The sequence below is a fragment of the Lipotes vexillifer genome, unplaced genomic scaffold, assembly GCF_000442215.2.
Source record: "Lipotes vexillifer unplaced genomic scaffold, Lipotes_vexillifer_v1.1 scaffold150, whole genome shotgun sequence".
Taxonomy (NCBI): Eukaryota; Metazoa; Chordata; class Mammalia; order Artiodactyla; family Lipotidae; genus Lipotes; species Lipotes vexillifer.
In genome coordinates this window covers 7,466,750-7,489,574 of record NW_006792921.1, presented here as the reverse complement: position 1 = coordinate 7,489,574, position 22,825 = coordinate 7,466,750, and positions in this window count along the sequence as shown.

Below are 22,825 nucleotides of genomic sequence, written 5' to 3'. Positions count from 1 at the left end.
CTAACTCTAAGGGCCTTGCATTACCTTGAAGGCAGTGAAATTTCTTTTGGAGGGTTCTAGGTCAATAGTTCATTTAACAAAAGCTTTAATTCATGTCTGCAAGCGATAAGGAGATGGACTGTTCTCCTAATAGGTTCTTTTATAGGCCCTCCCCCTCAGTGTAGGGCCGTGGCCACGTCCTCTTCATCTTTTTATTCCTAGCATTCGATGCAGTTCCTGCCATGTAGATAGATGGTGGTTGTGTAAATGTTTGTGGGATTGAAGTGAATTTTAGTCTTTTGCATTTGACAGACTAATATACAAATAGACCATATATGAAAATATAACTCTGATCTTCTATCTACAGCAACCAGTCCAGAAAACCAAACAGCTCCCGTAGCAACTGGCCCCAAATGGTCAAGACTTGATTAATAACTGACAGCTTCTCTAATTTTTGCCCCTACTTTCAACTTTGGACCGATTGGAGAAAGCCAAATATGCTCCCCTAACTAATCACATAAGGTGCTCCACTTCTAGTTAGCCTGCCTGCAGCTTCCCATGCCAACAGCCTTCAGTCAGGGGCATGCCTCAGGTCTTCCCTTTTTTCCACCATAAAGCTTTTCCACTCCTCTGCCTGACTTTGAGTCTCTGCCAAAACATGAGTGATGGTGGCTGACTCCTTTGCTAGAGCAGGCTCTGAAAATAATAGCCTTTGGAATATCTGCTTTATTTAATGAATTGAAATAGAAGATTTATTTTAATTAAATGCAACCAACATTCATTGAATGCCCAGTATATGCCAGGTGTTAGGCTATTTGCTGTTTACTACTTAAAAAGAAAATGGTTGTTATCATAATTTTTAAAATTAAAAACTTAAATGTAATATTTAATTAATAAAAATTTAATATTTAATACGTTAATTAAAACAACCACTTGTATTTTGATATTTTGTCAAAACAATCAGACCGATCTATTATTTATTAAATTGTTTTAGATGAAGATGTATTATAATAAAATTACATGGGTAAGTACAAACCCCAAGTTGCTTGAAATCTTACCTACTTTTGGATCCAAAATCGAGGTTTCAATGCTGAATCTGTAAAAGAAACTAAGTCCTAGACATGATCATGGCCACTTTCCCTCAGAACTTTTTCTGTAAATGGCCAGACAGTGAATATTTTGGCTTTGTGGGCCATTCAGTCTTTGTCAAAATGACTCGACTTGAGGGTTGCAGAGCAAAAGCAACAAGAGATAACATGTAAAGGAATGAGTGTTGGTCTGTTCCAGTACTAAAATTTGTTTATGAACCCTGAAAATTGAATTTCATATACTTGTCACATATCATGAAAAATTCTTCTTTTTTTCCCCCAACAATTTAGAAGAAAGAAAAAACATTCTTAGCTCACAGGCTGTATAAAAACAGGCGACAGACCACATTTGGCTCGGGGGCCATTGTTTGCCTCATAACATAAAAATACTCTGAATATCTTTAAATATAACAGCTGGCAATACAGATGATATTGAGACTAGTCGGTCCTTTTCCTATGTATTTCTGCTGTGATTTTATATGTCCTTGTATATGGTGTATGGTACAAGGTGTATGTCTTTCTTAGTGAGGCTAGATTCATGCACACACACACACACCCCACATACAAATTTCATATAAAATTGAAAGAATATTTTCACATACATATGTTTTATATATTATTGATAATTAAAAATAACATCATGACGTCTTCTCTGTCTTTGGCTTCCTTTAGAATTATGTTTCCTGTTTCTGTTTAGACTCTGGCTCGGAACTGGGTGGGAGGGAACAAAACAGAATCTGCACCCAGTAGGTGCAGATGTCCTTTAAAGTCTGAGGGAATTACAGATATTATGTTTCCTTTTCTAGCTTTATTTCCTACCACAGGGTAATGACAATTAAGAGCAATTGAACCACTCCCTGCTAACAGCCTCTAGATTTCAATCACAGGATCTTTGGCAGAAATTCAACCACAGTAAAACCCATGGCGCCTTGCTGGGAAATTAGTGGCATACTTGCCTCTCTCTCCCTACCTCTGTCTTTGACAGACACCTTAAATCTATCCCTGCATCTTCCCTGCTGTGCCTTCACTGTGGCTCCAGATTCCTGCTAAACACAGTGCTGCAGGCAGCCACTACCAGTCAAATGCAGGCACACTAAACAAAACTGATTTGCCATGTATGTGATATTTTTGTCTCAATCTTGATCTAAGAAAGCTCAGTTGTTGAAATTTATCATGTGAAGAACAGTTGAAAAGCTGGGAAGGGAGATTCATGTGACTTTCAGATTTGGTCTTTTTTTACTTAGACCATGAAATCTAGTAGTTTTTTATTTTTACTTTTTTTTAATTCTTTGCTTCTTAGAAGTGGTTCAGTTTAATTTAATTTAACACAGCTGAGGCAAGACATGAACTTAATTAGAATAGAAATGTATTAAAAATTCTTCATTTAGGTTTAAAGGCCCATGTACCAAACGGGGAAAGAAGCTTGCCCAAAACGGGCCTGGGGTTTTAGTAGATGGCATTTTCAGGACACTTTGATGGAAGTCCAGGGTCTGCTGGATTATATAGCAAGAAACAGTTCCAAAGTATTCATTCTATCCCGATTAGACCACACGTGGATCATGGTCTTCTGTCTTGGAATTCAGCACCCCCAACCCCCAGCAACAACAACTAGAGAGCATTAAAAGGAACACAATGGAGGGGAACAAAGGGTCTGAGCAGCCTGTCATATGGGGATGAGCTGATGAAGCGGGCAGTTGGCTCGAAAGAGCGAAGGTTTGTGGGAGCACAATAACTGTCTTCATATACTCACAGTTTTGTCACCTAGAAGGCGGCACAGGTTGATTCTCTGTTACTCTGGGGGCATCTTTCTTCGTTTGTTTCTTCCTTTTAAATAATTGGATTAAAAAATTGTGGTTGAATACACATAGCATAAAATTTACCATTGTAATCATTTATAAGTGTACGATTCAGTGGTGTTATGTATATTCACATTGCTGTGCAACCCATCTCCAGAACTTTTTCATCTTGCAAAACTGACACTCTATACCCATGAAACAACTCCCTATCTCTCCTTCCCCTCAGCCCCTGTCAACTACCATTCTACTTTCTTTTTCTATCAGTTTGACAACTCTGGGTACTTCATAAAAGTGAAATTATACAGTATTTGTCTTTTGTGACTGACTTGTTTCGTTTAGCATAATGTCCTCAAGATTCATCACATGATAGCGTGTGACAGAATTTCCTTCTTCTTAAAGACTGAATAATATTCCGCTGTATGTGTTTACCACATTTTCTTTATCCATTCATCTATTGATGGACATTTGAGTTGCTTCTACCTTTTGGTTTTTGTGAGTAATGCTGCTACGAACAGGGAAATCTCTTCGAGACCCTGCTTTCAGTTCTTTTGGGTACATATCCAGAACTGGTATTGCTGAATCATATGATAATTCTGTGCTTAACTTTTTGAGGAACTGCCATACTGTTTCCCACAGCAGCTGTGCCATTTTACATTCCTATCAACAGTGCACAGGGTTCCAGTTTTTCCACATCCTTGCCAATACAAGGACATATTGTAAAATACAATATTTTATGGGGTTTTTTTTGATAGTGGCCATCCTATTGGGTGTGAGGTGATTGTGGTGAGGAATGTTTCTCAACCTATGGGAACCCATGCTCCTTTTGAAAAAAAAGAAAAACCTCAAGCCCTTTAAAAATGTTATTTGAAATTTTAAAAGAAACCGAATATCTTGTCCCCAAACAGGTCTCAGCGATGGTAAATATGCTTTCCCAATCACACAGATCCGAAAACTTCACCAGGGAGACTTTCTTCCTTTCCACAATAAACTTTTTCATTAGAATATCTAGAGCAGAGGTTGGCAAACAGGTCAAATTTAGCCTGCTGCCTGCTTTTATACACTCTTAAAGCTAAGAATGATTTTTACATTTTTTAATGGCTGGGAAAAAAATCAAGAGAAGAATAATATTTTGTGACAAGTGAAAACTGTATGAAATTCAAATTTTAGTGTCCAATTGAATTCTCAGGAAGGGCTGTATGCTGGCTCAGGCTGAGAGTCAGCCAAAGTTCAGAGGCCTGGAGGAAAGAGAGAAGCTTAACCACAGTTTGGTCAACAAGCATTTTGTCCAGTTGATCAGTGGGGATGAAACAGTTCAGCTAATCATTTATGAGGCAAAGAATGGGAATTTGTAGGGTCAGTGTCTACCCTTGTCATAGATAAGCAAAGGGACATCCTTGAGTGTTATCTAAGTCATCTGGGAAAGGGTGGGCTTTTTTTGTTGTAAGCTATTTTCCAGGACATGAAAGGACAGGGGATTTCTCCACTGTCACTGTTTCAGGTAATATTCAACACTGTCAATGGTAGAAACTCCAAGATCCAAAGTCACTCAACCTGTAGCATGGGTGAATCAGATCTTTCCAAGGCCCCTCAACGCACACTCTGCTGACCACCCACTGGTGGAAGTCTGGCTGGATAGGAGCGCTGCTGCCCTTGATGGAAGAGGTCAGTGGCCTGGAAGAGGAAAGGCAAGGGCATGAGAATGACATCACCTACAGCTGTCATATTCTCTAACAGCTTCCTCTAACCAAGCTCTAGCTTTCGATACATGGTTTGTTTTTTTGTTTTTGTTTTGTTTTTTAATGCAAGTAGAAAAGGAAACAGGGAAGATTGTTTCAGGCTCACCTCTTCCCACTTACAGGAGAACTGGGGAGAATCTGATTATCAGCAGCAGTGTCAACAACCAAACTCTTAGTTGAGTTTAGCTTCCCTCCTGGAGGAGGGTGTGTGTGTGTGTGTGTGTGTGTGTGTGTGTCCTGGGGAAAGGCTTAGGTCAATCAGTGTGGCAGAGGGCACTCTGAGGGTTTAGGGTAGCAGCTCTTTAGCATCCCATTCAAAAGTCTTATGTTTATGTAAATATTTTCCCAGTGGGTACAGTCAAGTTGAGTATGTACTCCTAAATAGGTCCAAAATACCGCCTTCCTTACCTCCTCCCATGCCCACATTTACATTATTGCTAATGATGCCTACGTCAGGTTTGCAGGAAAATTAAGTCAAGGTACACGAATAGGAAATGTCTGCCCAGGGAGCTCCCTTTCTAAAAGGTCCTTTGCCCAGAGAGAGGATTTTTACTTGTCCGTCAAGTGAGCAAGGAAAGAATAAAAAGCACTTAAAAAGTATAAAGAAGTTAATATAGCCACATGCACACCAATGGGTTGAGGGACACTGTTGCTTTCCTTCTGTGTGCCCTGAGAATATGGGTTCCTGATGTTAGCAGAGGTGAGAGGGCACTCCTGATGGTCCTTGCATGGCATGGGGATCGCGGTGTGCATTTGCCTCCATGTAATGTTAGCTCAGGGCCTAGGACTTCAGCTTCTGCCCACTTCATGGGAAACAATGCCAAGCGCAGAGAGCTGTGTTGGCCCTGCAGCTGTCCCACTTCAGTTAATCCTCTGATTTAAATGCCCGTTGAGCGTTCTAAAACCTTTTCTCCTCTCCCTCCCACCTGGGGCTTTGTGGACCTGGAAGCCACCCCCGTGATAGTACTACTTCCCGCGTACTTATTTGTATGATGCCATTTCACAGACGACAGTGCCAGGAGTCATGCCAGTGCTGGGCACTGAGGGCCAGCTGAGGAGTCCCTGATGAAGTCATTCTCCCTTCACACAGTCCAACCTCATATGCTGTGTATTTCACAGTTGTCTTGCTTCATAGTTCAGTGCCTAAAACCTTCAAGATGCGGAGCAGGGAGGATAGGAGACTGGGTTTACAAAGAGGAGTCCCAGACACAAGATGCAACTCCATTGCTACTAACTAACTGGCTGTGACCTTGGGCAAGACCTAATACCTCTCTGGGCAACAGGGTTTTAGCTGGAACTTAATCCCAGGCTGCTCTTCTGGCTTCTGGATCCACATTAGGTGTCACCACCTTCTTATTGCAGTCAGAGGAGGGGTGGGGCCAGCAAGGCAGGCCCATTAATAGAGTCCCTGGCTGCTCTGGCTTCCCTTCATGGGAGCCCCCAGGGCTGCGTTCCTGAGGAGTACTAGCAGAGTTGCCTCCCCTTGCACCTTGGCTGCCCTCTCTGGCCTCCATCCCCTGTGGGAAGGGTGGGCATCTTCTTGGTCTCCACAAGGGGGAGGCACCCAGGATGAGGGGCGCGGGAGGAGGTACGCTGGGGAAGGGGATCGCCGAGCCTTCTCAGGGACAGCCAGGAGCCCAGCAGGGCTCAGCGGGAAGGCACAGCCTGGAAGAGTAGTGATATTGGCCCTAAGAAGAGTAATTGAGAAGAAGGTAGGCTCCTCCTCTGCCCTCGCTAAACCCTCCTTCCTCTCCGGGGACAGAGGCGGCCCAGATGTGTTGGAAGGAGCAGGAAGGACGTGCCAGTCCTTTGGCACCAGGTGAACAAAGTGCAGAAAGTAGAGAAAAAAAACGGTATCCCTCACATAATGCCACGCCCTTTCCCCCCACAATCCCCAGTAAAACCTCTGGACAGTCTCTGCGCACTGACCCCTCCAAGTGTCCTCACCAGCCCGGATTATCGGGCAGGCGCGGACACCGCCCGGGTTTTCCTCAGTCCCCGGCGTGGGCGCGCAGCCCTCCCTGCAGCCTCCTCCTCCTCCGCCGCCGCCGAGGAGGGGCTGCAACCCGCGGAGGCACAGGAGGAGCAGAGGCTGGGGGCGCTCCGGCGCGAGGAGAGAGTAAACCTTTGGCAGGCAAGGGCTGTGGGTTCCGCCGGGACCCTTGGCCGCTCCGCTGGGCCCAGCCCGGCCCTCCGAGATGGGCTCCGTCTCCTCGGCGCTGGTGCGGTCCCGCAGCGCCTCGGTGCAGCTGGGCTGTTCGCCGCCGCAGCCCGAGGCGCCCCCGCCTGCTCCCGCTGCTCGCAGAGACCCTGTCGCGCTCCCAATGACCCGGAGGCTTGGACCAGGGCGTGGAGAGGCCGCCATCCGGCCCGCAGCCGGGGAGGCACAGCGGGCCGCGCCGAGCTCGGAAGGGCGCGAGAAGTTAGAGAGTTCGGAACTGTCCCTGGTGCTGAAGCGTGCGGCAAGTATGTCTCGGCCCCATTTGTCCGGAAGCCCCGGCGCCGCGGGTAAGTCTCCTCTTGCGTAAGGATCGCGGGGAGCTGCTCCGTGGAGAACTATGGGGGCCCTCTTTACCGTCAGGGGGAGACATGAAGGCTCTGTCTCCCAACAGGATTTCGGTTTTCTTGTCCTCTTGCCCATAACTTGCCCATAACCTCTTGCCCATAAAACTTGCCCATTAACTTTCACAGGTTAAGACTCATTTATGACTCATGACAGTAAGGGGTTATTTCATAAGGATCATCTTTCACAGGGGTTTAAACTGTAGCTGGCAAGGCAGTTTACACCCTAAGGATTCCTTTCCCCATCTTTGTACTGGTGTCGGCACCATGGGGAGACGTCTTCCTCGTTGTCTTGGAAAGACAAAGATAAAGGAGGTGCACCTTTCTCCCAGGGGAAGTGGGAAAAGGGTAGGAGATTCCAGCTTGTCCAAGACTTCTCCATGTGTGAAGAAGGAAATGAGTACTTGAGCCAGTCTCTTCTGAAGGGACTTGGGGGTGTGTGGCTGGGGAGGACATTTTAAGGGTAGGCAGCAAGGGAGAAGTGAAAAGAGCACATGAGATTTGGAGTCGGTGGTGGGTCTGGGTCTCCATCTCCTGCTTTCATTGTGGTCTTGGGCAGGATACCCTCCTTGTGCCTCAGTTTTATCACCTCTGACATAGGGATGATAATAATACATTTCTCACTAGGTAGCTAGAAAATCTAACCAGACACAGTGCATGCAGTAGTACTTTGAAACTGTCAAGTGCTGTGCAAATACTGAGTATGATGCCTGAACCAGATCTCTAAAACTCTTCAGCTGAAACTGAAGGGAATTGAGAAACGTTTCAATTTTTAGTTTGAGATATTCAAAGGTCCATTTCATAGGGTAAGTCCTGTTTTGTGTAAGTGGGAGGAAAAGTTCTCAGTTGGTACATGTAATTTAAAAAAATCACACTAGAAAAGTTACCAAATACATCAGCTGGGCTTTTGGTCTCATATATGAATCCCCACTTCATCCCAAGCAAGGTTGTGATGCTCATTGCTATTGTCTGTTGAGTGTTCAAGAAGGATTCAGTAGATTCAGTGGGCAATATTAGTTCCCCTGAAGAGAAAGACGAGATTAGTGGAGAGGGGGATTGGCTCACACTTTGACTCATGAGAGGTAAGTATACGTGTAACCTTATTCCCTTGAGAATTTCCTTTAGCACAGGCTCCGGACGCACAGGCTCAGTGGCCATGGCTCACGGGCCCAGCTGCTCCACAGCATGTGGGATCTTCCCGGACCGGGGCACGAACCCGTGTCTCCTGCATCGGCAGGCGGACTCGCAACCACTGCACCACCAGGGAAGCCCTATCTATTAGCTTTTATTTGTTCTCATTTCACTCAAACAGCGTTTTGAAACAAAAAATTAAAAGAAGATACATGTACATTATGCTTGCAAGGGGGGATTTATCATTATAAAATATGTTAGTTTTTTTGCATTCATAGGATATCTTGTGGTGTTAATGGAAAGAGAACCAGATTTGGAGTCAGGATATCTGGGTCCTGCTAAGGTCTGCATCCTGGGCCAGGAGACCTATATTTTCTAAGCCTGTACTATCAGCTCTTTTAAAATGAGTACAAATAGAGTTGTGCCATCTCCTATGCCATGAAGCTGAAAGGAAATTATGGAGATAAAATTGGTTTGTAAACTATAAGTACTATACAAGTGTAAGGCATTATTAAAGTATCTGGAGACTTAATATTTTCTAATGTGTAGGATGGAAATTTCATTTTTATATAATCTTATCATAGTTACATTGGATGAAACATGGACTTCGTTTGTGAAACAATTCAATGCTAGATTGTGTGTGTGTGATATCAGTTGAATTACAAATATATAGATGTCTATGGAAGAATATTACCATATTTTTTCCTCATGCTTTTGATGATATGGACAGAAGAGTTGTATATTGCAGTTAATTCACACATTTGTAATTCCTGAAAACTAATTTCTAGGAATTTGCATTGAATTAATTTCTGTTCTGGATTTGACGAATACACCTTGGAAATACTTTTAACTTTAACTTTTTGATTGTACGAGAATTCTTTTTTCCCATTCCCTCCATTTTATTTCATAAAGAATATCTCAAATTAAAAATAACATTCAGAGTTTTATGTCACCTAGGATACTTATACAAAGTTATTCAATTTCTATATTTTGCTCTAAAAAAAAAAAGAATGGTATTTGAGCTTGAATCTTTGAAGTGTGGTGGGTTTAGATAGTTGGAATTGCATATGAGGCTCAGTTTTATCATCTTTAAAAGTGAGGTGAGTTGCCCTTACCTATGATTCTGGGTGGCCCTTTGTTGGAGTAGATTGGATTTCTCCAGATATTGGGTCGAATAGCACAGAACTTGTGAATCTGGGAGAAAAGTAGATATGCTGCAAACTAAAACTTGTACTTTACAAACCAAACTGAATATATACATGTGTGCTACATGCCAGATATTATTTTATGAGATGGTGGGATGGGTCCTTTAATTATCATTTTACAGATGAAGATATCAAGGCACAGAGAGGTTAAGTAACTGGTCACACAGCTAGTAATGACAGCCAGAATTTAAACCTTGGTAGTCTAGTTCTGGAATTATATTCTTATCTACTTCTCTATACTATTTGTCTTAAGTGCTATGGGTTTATTTCCCATTTTCCAGTCCTTTACTTTACTAGTATTTAGTAACGTCCTTTGAAAGCTTTGTCTTGTCTGAGCTATACACAGGGGAACCAAGGGAAAGCACGTTGGTCCTGGGAGGGAGATGTCAGAGTATTAAGGAAGAAACAGTTAGCTTGGATATTATTGTGGTGGTAATTAAAGTGAAAAAACTTTAAGCGGAAAGACTCAGTGCGCAGTCAGGGCAGTAAGGCCAGCTGTTTCTCCTCATCTTCATTAAAGGCTTTGAGCCTCTGAGATTTATTTTACTACGGATGGTGATAGCTCCCTACTCCTCTCTCAGGATACTATGGTGAAGGTAAGGTATCAAAACCCAAGTGGGGACCTGGCTTATATTAAGCATGGGTGTTTTGTATGTTTGTTTTTTAGAGCTTTGCGGCCCTGCTCACTGGTAGAAAGTGAGAATCAGGTTGATCCATTTTCAATAAAAAGGTATCTCAGAATAAACCAATAACCAGGTAAACAAAAAACCTTCCACAGCTATCTGTCTGTCGTGTAATAATCAGCAGTAGATTATCTGAGGCTCCTAGCTTTTGTCAGAAATTCCCCGGGATGGGGAGAGACTTTGACATTATTCATTAAGATGGTTTTTGGTTAATAATCTGTGTATTAAAATTATTGGGGCTTTTTCAATTTTCAGTTGTTATTCCCCCCTGCCTTTTTTTTGTCCTGCTGTTTTAACGTTTGGAAAAGGTGTATCCTACAAGAGGTAGTTTCATACTGCAACTGATATTTGTCAAATGATGGTCTTGGAACATTGTCTTGCTGAATTTTTTTTTTTTTTTTGTGGCTATGCCTCACAGCTCGTGGGATCTTAGTTCCCCGACCAGTGACCAAACCCAGGCCCTGGCAGTGAAAGCACCAAGTCCTAACCACTGGACCACCAGGGAATTCCCTGTCTTGCTGAATTTTATTTTCTGTTTCTTGGTTTTCATCTAAATCCTCTGTGACTCCTGAAAAGGTTACCGCCTTTGGGAGGAAAAGTTTTCTTCTACCCACTTAGACTTATAGTCAGGAGCCTGCAAATTAACTGACAGTAGTTTAAGAGGAGAAAAGACAAGGTTTAATTATATTCACCTGAGGGAGTACTTAGTAATGAGTAACTTGCTGAATAGCTAGAGATAAAGGTTTATATACCGACTTGACAAAAAAAGCGAGGCTGTTTAGGCCTTCAGTGGGGAAATATGAAAGGTTTTATTGGGCTTTTTTTTTTTTTTTTGTGGTACTCGGGCCTCTCACTGTTGTGGCCTCTCCCGTCGTTGCGGAGCACAGGCTCCGGACGCACAGGCTCAGCGGCCATGTCTAACGGGCACAGGCTCCGGACGCGCAGGCCCAGCGGCCACGGCCCACGGGCCCACGGGCCCAGCCGCACCGCGGCACGCGGGATCCTCCCGGGCCGGGGCACGAACCTGCGCCACCTGCATCGGCAGGCAGACTCTCAACCACTGTGCCACCAGGGAAGCCCTGTTGGGTTTTTTGATGCTAAAGGACAGCTGGATTTGTGTACGTCCCAGTGCTAAGGGTTAGTCTTTTCCCAACCTGGAGACCCCCTCGGGGTGGGGTGGTGGTCAAGGGCAGCTGTATTTTCGAGAGGCTCTGCTTAAGTTTAGAAAGTGTTTCTTGCTGTTGCTGCTGATCAGATGTTTTCAGTTTAAAGTAAACGTCAGACCACTTTGGTGGGCTATTAATCCCTTTATCACTGTTTGCCTCTAACTTCAGTCCTCTCATATGCTAGGATCAGTGGTTTTCAAATCTTGGTGTTTGTCTTAATCACGTGGAGATCTAATTTCCGAAGCCCAGGCTTCTGGGTATGAGATAGGGCTGGGGGTGTTAATTATTCTAACCAAATTTCCCAGGTGACTCCCTTACCACCAATGTATGTATCATAGTCACCTGGAGGCTGGCCAGAACACAGGCTCCTGGGCCCCAAATCCAGAGTTTCTGATGAGTAAGTCTGGCAAGCAGTCTGAGAATTTGCATTCAAAACAAGTTCCCAAATGCTGTTGATGCTGCAGGTCAAGGGATCACACTTTGAAAACCACTGGTCAATGCATAGAAACCACCTAGAAGGAACACTATTCTTAGATACATTGTGTTACAGCCATTATTGAATTCTTGATTTGGGATCTTGACAGATCCCCCAAAAGAGACTCTGGATCCTAGGCAGCTTTCATTTGCCCAGTCTCTCTGCTTCACCTGCTTAGCCCCTTAGCAACCACTATTGCTAATTTCTAAAATGACAGGATAATTATGATTCTTTACCAGTGATGCTTTTAATTTGGGATTAAATTTTTTGGAAAATTTTTAGCCTAAGTAAAAGGACTGATTCATATAAAAATAAAACAAAAGCTTTTATCATTTTTAAAGACCAGAGGGTGGATGGTGATGCCACTAGTGTCTTAATCTTTAACACTCACAGCATCTTCTAAGGTATTTCCCTGTTCCAAGTTAATTTAAACAGACACAGATGGGCTTCTAAAAGCTTAGGTTAGTGACAGGCAATACTGGTGAGAACGGAGGTGTGATGGGCAAGTGCTGGACCCCTGTGGATTTGGCATTACCTGCAGGAACTGCCCCCACTTCCACAAAGTCTTCCCCATAGGGAGGCCAGCCCGGGTCCCAGTGCCCTATCAAGGCTGAAAAGTCTCTGAGTCACTTTCCTTTGATTCTCTTTCCTGGCAGTTACTTGAGTCATGGCTTGCAAAGCCAGTCTCAGCTTAGGGCAGGGTTGAGTAACCTGTTTAGCTCTGAGCCACCAGTGGTGTATTTGCTCCTGTTGGGTGGAGAACTTGGGGAAGGATGCTTCACAGCTGTACAGCACTTTACAGCTTAGAAAGGCCCTAGAGAGTCTCTTTATCTTTGATCTTCAGGACAGCTTTCTGTGGTAGGTGAGACACGTGGCCTTATTGCTGGCCTTTAATAAAGAAAGATTTAAATCAACTTTTATTTTTTATTGATGACATGCTTTATCCTAGATAGCTTGCAGTTAGTTAGACTTTCAGGTGGCCCATTATTAATTCTTCCAGCAAGTGGGTACCAGGAAAATAGGCTCTGGAATCTTAATCCTTGGTTCTGATACCTCCTGGCTATAGGAACTTGCCTTCTCTGAGCCCATTTCCTTATCTGGGAAATGGAAATGGAAACAGTATTGGTATTGACCTCGCCTACACAAGGTAATTTATGCAAGGAACTTAGTACATGCCTTGGGACATGATAATCATTTAAATATTAATTATCTTTACAGATAAACAATCAGAGATGTAGACTCTGTACGTGTAGATGTACAGATATGGGACTCTTCCCTGGAGTCCCACAGCCCATGGACTGGCAGAGCTATTAGCCTAGAGATCTTCTGATTTCTAGTCCAGTTCTCTTTTCACAATGTCATGGTGATTCTTCTGTGGAAATAAAACAATAACTGTAGTGAGAAAGATAGGAAAGAGGAGGATGTAGAACCAGAGAAATACTGGAGACAAAGGGGGAGAAAGCAAGAAAACACAAAGCCTTTGGTGTTAGGAGGCTGGGGCCCTCGATCACCTACTTCTGGGGTAAGGACATAGATCCCACATACATATGTCACCCTTGATGTTATATTGTCTGTAATTTACTCAAACTGTTCAGCCTATGCAGTGGTGCGTGTGTGTGTGTGTGTGTTTTTCAATCTGCTTTCTAGGGGCAGGTAGTTAACACCCTATTCAGAAATACTCAATAAGAAGTGTATTCCTACATTCTTCACCTATTCCTCCAACTGCTCCAATTATGTAATGCCTAATTGCGTTAAAGATTTTAAAATCAGAATAAAGGTAATTGGGAATAATTTTTCGTTGGTCACAATGAGTGATGTTGAAGGTATGCCAGGGAACTTCTGCCCTTGCATGAGCGAGGAGTAAGAATCTGACGAGTCCAGTGCGCTATATACCTGCCTGAGTGACATCCTAATCCTACGTCTCTGTTTTGGGTGGGAGACAAAGGCTGAGGCTAGCTGATTAAGTTGTGCATATTGCTTATAATAACTGTTTTAAAAAACAGTTGGCCACATCAGAACAGCCATGTCAAAAAGAAAAAAAACAAAGGCAAAAACCAAAAACAAGACAACCATGTCAAAATGGACATCAAAATGTCTCTTTGTTTCTAATGTACGGGTGTGGTGTGTTTCTTCGTAGAGAGTAGCCACTTGGCCAAATCCCTCCAAGGTTATATTTTGAGTTTCCTAGTGGAGCGGGGCAGGGGATGTCTCCACCTCTCTTTCCCTTGCAGACCACACACTGAGGGCAGGGATTTCCTAGAGGCCCTTCTCACCCCTGCCCCTGAATAAATATCTAGGTCATTCCCAAGCACACTCTGAGCCTCTGCATCCCAGAGGGAGGGAGAGAGGACAGGAGGAGGGTTCTGGGAAGATCCTGTGATCTTACATCTAAGATTCTCAACGTGTCCTGTCAGCTCAACCCAGACCCCTATTTACGTATCAGCACCCATCAGTCCTGGGCGCCCTGACCCACTCCAAGTCTCCAGTGGCAGGTACTTTGGGCCTCATCACACCTGAAGGCTGCAGGGGTGGTGAGGGGGTCCCACGCAGCGTGCAGCCCCTCTGCACTGCCGAGGGAGGGACAGAGGAAAGCTCTCAGCCCGCCGCCCACCGCCCTGGCTTTTCAGAATCCTGAGGTCCCTTCCCTAAGAACCAACCCCTGCCCAGCTCAGGGGAAAACTCTTCTGCAGGGGTTTTCACTCACCGTGTGGCCTTGGCAATGACTAGCCTGTACGCCAGCCAGCAAGAGTTTTTGCTTTTCCTGCCCTGTCACTTTTTCCACAGCCATACTAATTGTGGCCTCCCCGGGGAGAAGGAAGGGAGGCGTGTGCTGTCTGCTCCAGCCCTCTCTAGCTTCCAGCCTTTTGCTTTGTTATGTCTTGAGATTTGGGCTCCACTGGGTTGGGAAAGGGAGAGAGGATGAGAGTGCCAGGTAAGTAGGGGCCCCAGACCACTGCCTGCATCCCACGTCGCTTTTCAAGCTGTCTCATAATGAAATGACCCCCAGAACAAGGTGAGTCCTCTTTTTCCCCTTTGAGAAGATTCCTCAAAAAAAAATTTTTAAATGGCGTACTTGAACATTCAGACTTCGAGGGGACTAGAAAAAAAATCACGTTTTTTTAAAAAAAATTTTATTTATTATTTATGGCCATGTTGGGTCTTCGTTTCTGTGCGAGGGCTTTCTCTAGTTGTGGCAAGTGGGGGCCACTCTTCATCGCAGTGCGCAGGCCTCTCACTGTTGTGGCCTCTCTTGTTGCAGAGCACAGGCTCCAGACGCGCAGGCTCAGTAGTTGTGGCTCACGTGTCTAGTTGCTCCGCGGCATGTGGGATCTTCCCAGACCAGGGCTCGAACCCGTGTCCCCTGCACTGGCAGGCAGATCCTCAACCACTGCGCCACCAGGGAAGCCCCACATGTATTTTTAATATTTATTTTACTTTGTTATACCTATTTAAAAATCTCAAGAGGCAGAAAATACTTTAGTTTAGAATATTCCTTTTTCCACTCTTACATTTCATAAAACACTTTTTTTTTCTGGTTTTCCCGAGACCTGATTTATTCAGTAACTTAACAGATATCTGCGTGTTCGTTATGTGCCCAAGACACTTTTATTTACTCTTCTTACATGCCTTTTTATCACTAGTATTATTGTCTTTACTAAAGTCATTTTGGGATCATCTGACAGTTTTCCAGAGCATATCATCTTCACCTGTGTCTAAGCTGTTTGTATGATCTGTGAGTAATGCTGTTTCTGGAGCTTTTTACAAGGCATGGCCTGACCGAGGTTTAGCTTTCAGACATTCAAATTCACTTTCCTCTTTTCGTGAAGTCTGACCTCTAACCTGCTAGAAAGGAGAGACTTGAAAGCTCAAGTTTCAGTGAGTCCCTCTATCCCAAGGGCTAACTTGACGCGCGCGCATGTGCACGTGCACAGAGACACACACACAGTCCTTGCTCGTCATTTGGGCATACATGGCATTAATGAATCTTCATAGCTGGAAGGTTCCAGGGAGATCGTCTGGTAGTAGATAGTATGAACTTCTTTTAGTATTTTAGTATGAGTTGAAAATGGCATTATTGTTGTTATAAAAATAATACAGCTTGCTGCAAAAATGTCAAAAAGTGTAGAATAGTGCAAAGAATAAAGCAGTAACAAACTATCAGCCAAAGATAACCACTGTTAACATTTTGCTGAACATCCTTCCAAGTATCTCTTTAGCCGTGTGCGTGAGCACACACACACACACATTTTACATAAATGATATCATTTTATACATGCTATTTTATAATATAATGCTTTCTACTCAATAATATTTTGTGAGCATTTTTCATATCAATGTAGTTAAACATCATTGTTTTTAAAGGGTGCTCTTCTGTGTATATGGTATAATTTACTTCTCACCCTCCAATTGATGGATTTTGGGGTTGTTTCCAGTTTTTTAAAAAATAAATTTATTTATTTATTTTTGGCTGCCTTGGGTCTTCCTTGCTGTGTGCAGGCTTTCTCTAATTGCAGCGAGTGGACGCTACTCTTTGTTGCGGTGCGCAGGCTTCTCACTGCGGTGGCTTCTTGTTGTGGAGCACAGGCTCTAGGTGCGCGGGCTTCAGTAGCTGTGGCTCGCGGGCTCTAGAGCGCGGGCTCAGTAGTTGTGGCACATGGGCTTAGTTGCTCCACGGTATGTGGTATCTTCCCAGACCAGGGCTCGAACCTGTGTCCCCTACATTGGCAGGCGGATTCTTAACCTCTGCACCACCAGGGAAGTCCCTCCAGATTTCTTTTCTTTCTTTCTTTCTTTCTTTTTTTTAATCAATTTTATACACATCAGTGTATACATGTCAATGGCAATCCCAATCCCCGAATTCATCACACCACCACCACCACCCTCCGCTGCTTTCCCCGCTTGGTGCCCATACGTTTGTTCTCTACATCTGTGTCTCAATTTCTGCCCTGCAAACCGGTTCATCTGTACCATTTTTCTAGGTTCCACATATATGCGTTAATATACCATATTTGTTTTTCTCTTTCTGACTTACTTCACTCTGTATGACAGTCTCTAGATCCATCATGTCTCAACAAATGACCCAATTTCGTTCCTTTTTATGGCTGAGTAATATTCCATTTTATATATGTACCACATCTTCTTTATCCATTCGTCTGTTGATGGGCATTTAGGTTGCTTCCATGACCTGGCTATTGTAAATAGTGCTGCAATGAACATTGGGGTGCATGTGTCTTTTTGAATTATGGTTTTCTCTGGATATATGCCCAGGAGTTGGATTGCTGGATCATATAGTAGCTCTATTTTTAGTTTTTTAGGTTTTTTTTTTGCGTTATGCAGGCCTCTCACTGTTGTGGCCTCTCCAGTTGCGGAGCACAGGCTCCAGACACACAGGCTCAGCGGCCATGGCTCACGGGCCTAGCCGCTCCGCGGCATGTGGGATCTTCCCGGACCGGGGCACAAACCCGTGTCCCCTGCATCAGCAGGTGGACTCTCAACCACTGCGCCACCAGGGAAGCCCTATTTTTAGTTTTTTAAGGAACCTGCATACTGTTCTCCATAGTGGCTGTATCAATTTACATTCCCAGCAGCAGTGCAAGAGGGGCCCCTTTTCTCCACACCCTCTCCAGCATTTGTTGTTTGTAGATTTTCTGATGATGTCCATGCTAACTGGTGTGAGGTGATACCTCATTGTAGTTTTGATTTGCATTTCTCTAATAATTAGTGATGTTGAGCAGCTTTTCATGTGCTTCTTGGCCATCTGTATGTCTTCTTTGGAGAAATGTCTATTTAGGTCTTCTGCCCATTTTTGGATTGGGCTGTTTGCTTTTTGAATATTGAGCTGCGTGAGCTGTTTATATATTTTGGAGATTAATCCTTTGTCCACTGATTTGTTTGCAAATATTTTCTCCCATTCTGAGGGTTGTCTTTTCATCTTGTTTATGGTTTCCTTTGCTGTGCAAAAGCTTTGAAGTTTCATTAGGTCCCATTTGTTTATTTTTGTTTTTATTTCCATTACTCTAGGAGGTGGGTCAAAAAAGATCTTGCTGTGATTTATGTCCAAGAGTGTTCTTCCTATGTTTTCCTCTAGGAGTTTTATAGTGTCTGATCTTACATTTAGGTCTTGAACCCATTTTGAGTTTATTTTTGTGTATGGTGTTAGGGAGTGTTCTAATTTCATTCTTTTACTTGTAGGTGTCCAGTTTTCCCATCACCACTTATTGAAGAGGCTGTCTTTTCTCCATTTTATATCCTTGCCTCCTTTGTCATAGATTAGTTGATGATAGGTGCGTGGGTTTACCTCTGGGCTTTCTGTCTTGTTCCATTGATCTATGTTTCTGTTTTTGTGCCAGTATCATATTGTCTTGATTATTGTAGCTTTATAGTATAGTCTGAAGTCAGGGAGTCTGATTCCTCCAGTTCTGTTTTTATCCCTCAAGACTGCTTTGGCTATTCGGGGTCTTTTGTGTCTCCATTACAAATTTTAAGATTTTTTGTTCTAGTTCTGTAAAAAATACCATTGATAATTTGATAGGGATTGCATTGAATCTGTAGATTGCTTTGGGTAGTATAGTCATTTTCACATTATTGATTCTTCCAGTCCAGGAACATGGCATATCTCTCCATCTGTTTGTATCATTTTTAATTTCTTTCCTCAGTGTCTTATAGTTTTCTGCATACAGGTCTTTTGTCTCCCTAGGTATTTTTCTTTTTGTTGCAGTGGTAAATGGGAGTGTTTCCTTAATTTCTCTTTCAGATTTTTCATCATTGGTGTATAGGAATGCAAGAGATTTCTGTGCATTAATTTTGTATCCTGCTACTTTACCAAATTCGTTGATTAGCTCTAGTAGTTTTCTGGTGGCATCTTTAGGATTCTCTATGTATAGTATCATGTCATCTGCAAACAGTGACAGTTTTACTTCTTTTCCAATTTGGATTCCTGTTATTTCTTTTTCTTCTCTGATTGCCGTGGCTAGGACTTCCAAAACTATGTTGAATAATAGTGGCGAGAGTGGACATTCTTGTCTCGTTCCTGATCTTAGTGGAAATGCTTTCAGTTTTTCACCATTGAGAATGATGTTTGCTGTGGGTTTGTCGTATATGGCCTTTATTATGTTGAGGTAGGTTACCTCTATGCTCACTTTCTGGAGAGTTTTTATCATAAATCGGTGTTGAATTTTGTCAAAAGCTTTTTCTGCATCTATTGAGATGATCATATGGTTTTTCTTCTTCATTTTGTTAATATGGTGGATCACATAGATTGATTTGCATATATTGAAGAATCCTTGCATCCCTGGGATAAATCTCACTTGATCATGGTGTATGATCCTTTTAATGTGTTGTTGGATTCTGTTTGCTAGTATTTTATTGAGGATTTTTGCATCTATATTCATCAGTGATATTGCTCTGTAGTTTTCTTTTTTGGTAGTATATTTGTCTGGTTTTGGTATCAGGGTGATGGTGGCCTCATAGAATGAGTTTGGGAGTGTTCCTTCCTCTGGAAGAGTTTGAGAAGGATGGGTATTAGCTCTTCTCTAAACGTTTGATAGAATTCACCTGTGGAGCCACCTGATCCTCGACTTGTGTTAGTTGGAAGATTTTTAATCACAGTTTCAGTTTCATTACTTGTGGTTGGTCTGTTCATATTTTCTGTTTCTTCCTGGTTCAGTCTTGGAAGGTTATACCTTTCTAAGAATTTATCCATTTCTTCCAGGTTGTCCATTTTATTGGCATAGAGTTGCTTGTAGTAGTCTCTTAGGGTGCTTTGTGTTTCTCTGGGGTCTGTTGTAACTTCTCCTTTTTCATTTCTAATTTTATTGATTTGAGTCCTCTCCCTCTCTTTCCTGATGAGTCTGGCTAATGGTTTATCAATTTTGTTTCCTCTCCCTCTTTTTCTTTTTATTTATTTATTTATGGCTGCATTCGTTGCAGGTGCGTGGGCTTCTCATGGCAGTGGCTTCTCTTGTGGAGCACGGGCTGTAGGTGTGTGGTCTTCAGTAGTTGTGGCACATGGACTCAGTAGTTGTGGCTCTCGGACTCTATTAGTGCAGGCTCAGTAGTTGTGGCACGCAGGCTTAGTTGCTCTGCAGCATGTGGTGCATCTGTTAGGTCCAGTCCATGGCAATTTGCCAAGGGTAAGCAAATGGGAAGCCAGTGTTTCCTGGGAGCTTGGATGGAAGATTGATGCATTTTACTCAAGAACCACTTAGACAAAGTGAAGGTGGATTCTCAGAGTCACAGTGAAGAGCACAGGTCATCTGGGTGACTTTGGCTTGATGTGTGAAGGTGGGAGCTTGCTCAGCAGTGACCATATCAGGGACATGGAAGGGGACCTTCTGTATTACGGCCCTACAAATACAAATGCTGTCTAACAGTATGTTCATGATCTCACTGTCTAAACATTTGTGATTTCATTTCCACTGTCTAGTTTGTCTATTTTTCAAATTCACTTGGCTCTATTCTGTGACAAACCTGTAAAATGTCAGAGCAGGAAAGAGCCTTGAATGCCTTTCTAGTTCAGCATTTTCCAGCACCACTAACTCCATGAGAAAAGAAAGGTTTCCATGGCCAAATGCATGTGAAAATTGCTGGTAAGACAAAGTTAAACAGGTTTTCTCACTGCTGGACTTCTCAGATGCTTTGTTCTAGAAATGTGCATTGTGACTCCAAGAGCAGAATCTAGCCTGAAGATTTCCCAGTATTCCCCCCTCCCTTTTTTTTTTTTTTTTTTTTTTTGCATAGAGCATTTCTCCATGGGATACACTTAGGAAAAATGGATGAGGAAATTCAGATTTAGAGAAGGAGACTGATTTCCCAAAAGTCATGCCTTGAGTAAGAGGCAGATTTGGGATTTGAACTCAGGTGTCTTCATTCTCCATTCATGCACTTAAAAAATCATTCTCTGTGACAGACATTTCTGTGCCAGGTACCGTGCTATAAACCTGAGTAAGAAAGAATTTTTTCTCTGGACGGCTTACACTCTTGGTGGGGAGACAGTTATAACATGGCGTGAATTTAGAGACATACACAGCGTGCTAGGTTCCTCAGAGAAGGGAACAATGAACTTTCCAGGTTTAGAGCTCTATCTACTACATCAGGCTATTCCAGGACTTTAAAAACGAGTCTTGTTCAGTTCATATAAGGATTCCACAAAGTATTTGCATCTATTATTCCATCATTCTACATCAGTGAGTTTACGAATAGAATCCAACGTGCAGACAAGGCTTTAAGGACAAGCAGTGGTGTGTTAGAGATGTCTTGCCCTCTTGTAAGAACCCCTTGTACACATCTCTTCAGTGACCTCATGAGGGTAGCTTGAAATCAGCCATGATGAGAGCATTTACACCATGGAAGACACTACAAATCAGGGTCCCTGTCCCAGTTGTTAAATTTTTGCCAGCATAGTGCTAAATAAGGATGTTCACTCTTTATAATAGTCAAGAATTGGATATAAATTGAATGTCCGGCAAGAGGGAATGTTAAATTATGTGCTGGTTATCTTCCGTTTTATCTTCCAAACTCACCCTCTTCTCTTCTCCATGCTCCTCTAGTCCGGGTGGTGACCTTTATTGTCTGCTTTTACCTTCTGACTTCTGTTTGTGTTGGACCAATGAGCAGCACATGCAGAAGGTTGGAGGGTGGAAGAGAGTCATGTCAGGTCATTCATTCCTCCAGCTCAATCCCTGCGGGGTCACTGTTGGCTGGCCGTCCCTCAGCTGAAGGTCACAGCTCCTAGCAAGTGATCCTGGAAATCATTCCATGTCTGTTCCTAGTGGTCTTCTCCCACCTGCCTTTTATAAAAATTTAAACAGCTCCAGAATCTTCTATTGTGTGGATGTCCCAGAGTTTATTCAACCACTTTCCCATCTATGGGCATTAGGTTGTTTCCAACATATTGCAATTACCAATAAACCTGTAATGAATAACCTTGGGCATTCATTGCGTATTGCTGTATTTTCATATTGTTGGAGGTATTATCATATTGTTGGAGGTATTATCTTCAGGGGAAGTGTCTAGAAATGAGATTGTGGAATCAAAAGCCAAATGCGTATGTAATTTATTACTAAATTCCCCTCCATAAGAGTTGTACCAGTTTGCATTCCTACCAGCAGTGAATAAGAGTGTCTATTTGTCCCCAGCCTTGCCAGTAGAATATGCTGTCAAGCATTTTAATTTTCGTCAGTCTGTAACGTGAGAAATGGTATCTCAGTGTAGTTTTAGTTTGCACTTAAAAAATTATGGATGAAGTTTAATATCTTTTTGCATGAATTATCTGTTCATGTATTTTGCTTATTTTTCTATTGTGTTTCTGGTATTTCTTTCCTCAATTTTTAAGAATTAACAATAGATTAGGACATTAGCCCTTTGTGATATATGTTGCAATTTTTTTCCTTTTGGCTTTGGTTTTGGTATTTTTTTGTTGTGTAAAAGTATGTTTCTATGTAGTCAAATTTATTTCTCTTTTTATTTTTTGTACCTGGTTTTTGAGTCATAGTTAGGAAACTTTTCCCTGCATTGAGGTTAGAGAGGAATTCACCCATATTTTCATGTAGTACTTGTTTGGTTTCATTTTTTACCTTTAGATCTCTGATCTTTTTGGAGTTTTTCCTTGTCTATGGTGTGAGATACAGATCTATTTTCATCTTTTTCCAAATAGCTATCAAGTTGTCCCCAAGTCATTTATTAAAATGTCCATCTCTGCTTTAAGTGGTTTGAGATTCTACCTTTATCAAATATTAAATTCCGTATTTACTGGGAACTATTTCTGGAATTTGTAATTTATCGTACTTGCTTGTGTGTCTATTCATGTGCTGGTGTGACATTGTTTTGCCATTTTTTTTTCAGATTTTTTTCAACATTTTACTATACAATTTTTCAAACATACATAAAAGTTGAAAGAATTTTACAGTGAATACCTACTTACATACCCATTAGATTCTACCATTTCACCATACTTGCTGTATCACATATCTATCCATCTGTCTGTCCCTCTCTTCATTCATCAAT